Below are 6,940 nucleotides of genomic sequence, written 5' to 3'. Positions count from 1 at the left end.
ATCAGGGCCGTAGACCTCGGCCTGACCTCAGTCTGACCCTGGCCCTGACCCCGCCCTGACCCTGCCCTTACTCCCACTTAAGCCTAGCCCTGACCATGGCCCAACCCAGCCCTGGGTCGACCTCAACCATCGACAACCCTCTACCCCAGACTGACCCACCTTGTCCTAGCCTTGACCCAACACTGACCCAGACCTTGACTCCTCCCAGAAGGGCTTCCATCCCCAACCATGCCAGTCTTTGACCAGGAGGTTGTATGGCTTCAACTACAATGCAACCAGTGCTCTTACAAATTATTGAGAAAAGAGTAATCTATGCAAAGAAAAATAGAAAAGGATATGAAAGGCAATTCCTGAAAAAATAAATTTAAAAGACCCATAAACAGGAAAAAACGGTCAATCTATTTAGTTATCTAGAAAATGAAAATTAAAACGTCATTTTCAACTATCAAATTCTAAAAATGTCCTGAGATTGAGAAAGACCCATAATCTTCTGTTAATCAGAGATTTTCCCATGGAGTGAGGAAAGCATCCAAATTTCAAAAACATGTTTCATATTGTCTACTCCAGGGTGTAATGTCTTGGATTAGATGTACTAGAGGTAAGATCCTGTTATTTCACATTCATTTTCTATGTGTTTGTCTTCATCACTGGACTGTAAACTCTGGACTACAGGGAAATTATTTTATTCACCACTGAGTCTTTTGTTACCACAGAGAGTAACAAAAATAGCACTGCACACAGTATACACTAAAATATCAAGTTAATAACTACTACTCTTATTAATAAAAGCAGAAACCAAGGGTACCACAGACTTTACTTATTGGTTAAGTCCTTGAACTTCAAGAAAGTTTTTAAAAATATTTAGGGTTTGATCAAATTATACTGGCATTAGGAAGAACTTATACTTAAATACAGAAACTGGAAGAGACATTCATAAATTGCAAAAAGAACTATAGGATTGATGGTGAAGGTGAGGTGAAGATAATGAGGACCATGTCAAATGAATTGAGACTGAGGTATCTAAGGAATATTGAGTGGGATTTGTCCAATAGATATTTAAACTGCCACTTTAGAATTTGGGAAGTGTATTTGGGTTGCAGATGTAGATATAGTTTAGTAGATCTAGGACTTTAGGAATTGAGGTGAGAGTTGAAGCCATAAGAGCAGGTAAATCATCAAAACAAAACATGTAGAATAAAATTACAGATAAAAACATAGAAAATAGCCAAATATTTTTTTTTAAAGGCAGTCAGTTAAGAGACTGAGGCTTGTATGTAATAAATTTAAACACAGAAAGATTAAATATAGAAAAGGTTTCTTATTAACTTTTTAGAAGGTTTATTGAAATATAATTTATATACCATGAAATACACTCATTAGAAGGAAAAATTCATGACTTTCAGTTAATTTTTAGAACTGTGCAACTAACACCAAATTTGCATTAATCTTGGCTCCCACCCCTACCTCTAAACAATGACTGACCTGCTTTATGTCCTAAATTTGTGTTTTCTGGAAAATTTCATGTAAATGGAATCACACAATATGTAGTCTTTTAAGTCTGACTTCTTTCATTTAACATAATTATTTTTAGAGATTTTATTTATTTATTTTTAGAGAGAAGGGAAGGGAAGAAGAAAGAGAAGCAGAGAAATATCAATGTGTGGTTGTCTCTCTCCGACCCCCAACTGGGGACCTGGCCCGCAACCCAGGCATGTACCCTGACTGGAAATTGAGCCAGTGACCCTTTGGTTTGCAGGCTGGCACTCAATCCACTGAGTGACACAATCCAAGGCAGCATAATGTTTTTGAAATTCAGCCATGTTGGGGCCACATATCACTCTTCATTCCATTGTACGGTTGGAACACATTTTGATTATCTATTGATAGACATTTGGATTGTGTGCAGATTGGGGCTATTATGAACAATGCTGCTGTGAGTATTCATGTGCAAGTCTTTGTGTGGATATATGTTTTTATTTCTCTTGTGAAGATTCCTCGCATGAAATTGCTGGTAAATTTATCTTTGAAGTTTTAAAAACTGCCAAACTGCTTTCCAAAGAGTCTGTGTCATTTTTACATTCCCACTCCAGTTCCACTTTTTCTGCATGATTGCCAATAGTAGGTGTTATCCATCTTTTTTATTATAGGCATTCTGTTAGGTATGAAGCAGTATCTTATTGTACTCTTATTTTGCACTTCCCTAATGACTAATGACATTGACCATGTTTTTATCTGCTTAATAGCTACTCATATATTATTTTTAGTGAAATATCTATTCAAATCTTTTGCCTATTTCAAAAAGTGTGCTGTTTTTTCATTAAGTTGTGAAAGTTCTTCCCATATTGTATTCTGGATATAAGTTCTTTACCAGGGACATGATTTGCAAGTATATTTTCCAATCTGTGCTTGACTTTTCATTCTTTTAACAGTGTGTTTTATAGAGCAAAAGTTTTTATTTTTGTTTTTAATATGGAACACTCCATGAATTTGAGTGTCATTCTTGCACAGGGGCCATGTTAATCTTTTCTGTATCATTCCAATTTTAGTGTATGTGCCGCCAAAGCGAGCACAAAAAGTTTTTAATTTTGATGAAGTCCAGTTTATCAATTTTTTCTTGTATGGATCACACTTTTGATATCATATCTCAAATGTCATAATGACTTTCTCATATTTTCTTTAAGAAATTCTAAGGGTTAGTTGTATATTTGGGTCTGTGATCAGTTTGAATTCATTTTTTGTGTAGTGTAATATAAGCTGTGTGTATGTGGGTGTTTGGTTTTGCCAATGGATATCCATTTCACCCAGCACCACATCTTCATAAAAATAAAAAAATAAAAAAGACTAGATTTCCCCCTATTGAATAGTCATGGGACTTGTTAAATTCAATTGATAATAAAAAGTAAGACTTATTCCTGAACTCCTGATTCTGTGCCATTTGTATAAGTCTACCTTTGTGCCAGAATCTGACTCTCTAGATTGATATGGGTTTCAGTAAATTTTGAATTGGGTAGCAAAAGACCTGAGATTTAAATTTTTTCAAACTACATAGGCTATTTTATATTTTTGAATTTCCATATGAACTTTAGGATCAGCTTGTTAATTTTCACCCAAAAAAAGGTCTGCTGGGACTCTGATAGGGACTGCATTGAATGTGTAAATAAATCTGACAATTTTCACTTAAAATTTTTTCCTTTAAATTCCTCTTTAGAAATGTGCATCTTAACTTCCAAATGTTTGGAGTCTTTCTTCTTCTCATTTTAATTTGTGTATAATTTAAAAACTTAAACTTTGGACACAGTAAAGGAAAATGCAGTTATGTTTGTTTAATTACTCCATATCGGTTCTTCAGATATAATTAGAGAAAACTTTCCAACTATTAATTTTATGTAATAGTTCTGTCATTTGCACTTGTAAAGTAAGCATAAAGGGATGAAAATATGAACTGTAGGCTTCTGGAGGTGGGTTTATCAGGAAAGTTGACAGACAGAAAAAGTGTTAAATGGGTGAGTCACCCCTGCATATTGCTTTCTGGGCCAACAACAGGGATTCAGTAGGGATTCAGGTCCAGGGGAAGGGCCCAACCTTAGCTCTGGTGCTCTATGTTACATGACCAGAGAAGCCAGGGCTGGTATGGGCAGAAACCAGAATGAGCATGGTGACTTGCAGGCTCTTCTCCATTGAACAGGCACCCAGGGTGAGGAGAGCACCTGTCTCTCCCTTGCTGGTCAGGGCTGATTCTGAGCTTGTGTTTGCAGCATGGACGGCTCATAGGCCCATGGCTTAGTCAACAGGCAGCATACACCGGCTTTGGCAGCCTTAAGCCCTGGATGTGGGCAGTGTCCATGAGGCCTTGAGGGAGGCTGGCCTGTGGGAAAGCAGTCCTTCACAAGGTGAACCTACCCTCTCGCCATTTCAACAATCAAATTTTCATCACTCACCTTCCTACCCCCCACCCATTAAAAAAGCACAGTTTCTCACAGGTTTGTCAGTCTTTCATTCTTCAAACACTGTCAATATAATTTTACAAGGAAAGGACATCCTTACTCCAATTAACTAAGAAGTACATATTGCAGAATAAGCAAGTTTTCCCTGAAATGAGACATTTGATGACATCCATGGACCATCCCTGATTTCTCCATTATGTTGCTGAGTAGTGAAAAGTCAGTATTTGAAACTCCTTGGACAGTCAGGGTGCTATCAATAGCATCTATTAAACAGGAAGCTGTCACCCTCTGTGTCTGTATTGGCAGTGGAGATGAGGAGGCAGTGGATGATGGCTCTGTGCTATCAGTGAGGGTGTCCACTGTCCCCATCTCTTTTCAGTCTCTTCTATTGTAGGGGCACCAAATATTCCCTGTAAAAAGTTTCAGAGGTCTGCTAAAAATGTAAATATGTAGGGGCTTCAAGTGTTCTTTGTAATAAGTAGCAAGAACTTGCTAAAAAGCCTTGGAAAGAGGAATGTAGGGAGAAGTGTTATAGCAATTGGTGATTTACAAGCTGAAAGCACCTCAGCCTCTATCACCTTCCATTTGCTTGTGTCTTGTTTGTAACATTTGTGAAAGTTATCTAGCCCTTTACAGAATATCTAGCCCTTTGAAGATAAATTGTTTCGCAGAGAATTCATCCCTGGCTGGAGAGCTATGATGCCACTGGAGATAACCTTATAGCCTTGTGAATTTCTGTTCCTGTTACTGCCAAGACATTTCTACAGTCCTGCCCAGCGTCCCCTCTTCCTAAGGCTGTTTCCTGCCCAAGAAGGAACAAAGGGGCATTACCAGTATATAAGCCCCTGCCTAAAAATCCCAGGATGTTGGAGCTTGTTAGAGACCAGCTCAGGGTCTGCCCAACTTGCCGGCAACCATTAAAACCCTTTGCTTACTTTATATACCACTGCAGAGTGTTCAATCTCACCAATGTAGCCATAACACTATCCCTGCCAATGTAAGGGATGGTGGCAGTACTGAGGACACTAGCCAACATTCTAATAGGTTACCAGCAGAATTGTCTCTCTAACAATGTTATGGAGCATTAGCGAGCAAAGAGGACACGAGGCAATTTAGAAGTAAATTTATGGCGTTTATTTACCTGGCCAGGGACGGGTCTTCCCACTTTCAGAAGCAGAAGATGGGAGAGCCGCCCCGCCTTACAGACTAAAAGGTTTTTAAAGGCAACAGAACTATTCCTATGTCCTTGGGGTAACTAGATAACAACAAAAGAGAAAAAAACTACACAGGCGTGAGAAACTACATATATACATACTTTCTAATTTAGAAGGAACTTCAGCTGATAAATACTTGGCCGGACACTATTCTCATGTCCTTGGGGTAGCCAGATAACAGCTAGAGTCAGCTAGCAAAAGGGGGGCTCAAGGTTGCTAGGATATGTGAGTAAAAAATAACTTGCCACTGAGGTAAAACGCAAAAGATGGCAAAGAGTAAAAAATAACCCATTACAACAAGAAGGTCACCTGCAAGCCAGAGTACCCAAATCCTCCTGGGAACACCTGGCTCCTTATCCACCACTTAATAAGTTCCTTCAAACAAAGCTGCTTTAGCTGTACATTCATACAAATTGTTATGATACGTAGTGAAAGAAATGATAGCCCTGACACTTTCCAATAACACAGTTAAAGATGTAAACACAAAACTTAGTCAAAAATTTACCAGCACTTTTGTCTCATAAGTGAGTAATCCAACAACAACAACAAAAAGTCTGGGTTTGCTATTTTCCTTGCATTTGTTCAGTATCAGTACCAAAAACTATTGAAGACTTTCATTGATCACCAAGAAAAGTGGTGCTGAAATCTTTCAATTGCTGGTTATTTTTCTTGAATCTCATAATCCATCCTGGAACAATTGTGTGGTTGTGTGGCATATATACTGATGGCACAAAAGCAGTGGTGGCAAAATTGCCTTAATCCAGATCGAGGAGTGCCACCAAATGGTACTAGTAGGAATTGCTGTTAAAAGTGCCAGTGCCAGTTAAGAATGTTCTAAATAAAGCAGTAAAAATTACTTGTTATTAAATCTTTTTTTATTTTTTATTTTTATTTTATTTTTTTTACAGTGAAATGACTCATATTCCCTTTATTTTTTTTTCTAATTTTATTTTTTGTTATTCAATCACAGTTGTCCTATTTTTCCCCCATTGTTCCCCGCTCCCAGCCCATCCCTTCTCCCACAATTATATCCCTCCCCGTTGTCCACGTCCATGAGTCATTCATATACGTTCCTTGACCTGACCCTTCCCTTACTTATCCCCCTTCTCTCCCTCCCCCCTCCCCGCTACTGACTACTATTCTAGTCTTTGCCTATTTAGTTCGTTTGTTTGTGTTGCTCTTTAGTTTCCTGTATTGGGTGATATCATATGGTATTTTGCTTTCTTTGCCTGGCTTATTTCACTAAGCATAATTCTCTCTAATTCCATCCATGTTGTCACAAATGGCAGGAGTTCCTTCTTTCTTTCTGTTACATAGTATTCCATTGTGTAGATATACCACAGTTTTTTGATCCACTCATCCACAGACGGGCACCTAGGCTGTTTCCAGCACTTAGCTATTGTAAACAGGGCTGCTATGAACATAGGGGTGCATAAGTTCTCTTGAATTAGGGTTTCAGGTGACTATTGAGGAATATCCAAGATGGCAGAGGAGTAAGTGAAAGCTACACTAACCTCCTCCCAGGACAAATCTGGAATTACAACTTAATTGTGGAGAAATCATCTGGAATAACCAACTGAACACTAGCTGGAGAGAAGCCTTATAACCACAGACAGACAGAAGAGGCCGCTTTATCACATGACTGGTAGGAAGTACAGAGACATGAGAGAGCTGGCTGGGCTTCCACGGGCAGCAGTAGAAGGGATGGAGAAATAGCTCAGCAACTGGGGGATCCCCTTAAGAAGGGTGGGGTCTAAAGCCCCAGCTAAGCTTCCCAGCCTA

At 38.8% G+C, this 6,940-nt stretch overlaps 1 non-coding gene across 1 annotated transcript; it reads right to left on the bottom strand.

Annotated features, from left to right (window-relative positions):
* Nucleotides 1-2,463: 2,463 nt before the first annotated feature.
* On the bottom strand, nt 2,464-2,570 carry LOC150012755 (U6 spliceosomal RNA). Its single transcript, XR_016510896.1, has one exon. It is a non-coding gene; the product is annotated as a U6 spliceosomal RNA (small nuclear RNA).
* Nucleotides 2,571-6,940: the final 4,370 nt, after the last annotated feature.

Source organism: Furipterus horrens, unplaced genomic scaffold (genome assembly GCF_987537825.1).
Source record: "Furipterus horrens unplaced genomic scaffold, mFurHor1.1.pri manual_scaffold_4, whole genome shotgun sequence".
In the NCBI taxonomy this organism is placed as follows: Eukaryota; Metazoa; Chordata; class Mammalia; order Chiroptera; family Furipteridae; genus Furipterus; species Furipterus horrens.
This window is presented reverse-complemented; position numbering and strand designations above follow the sequence as displayed.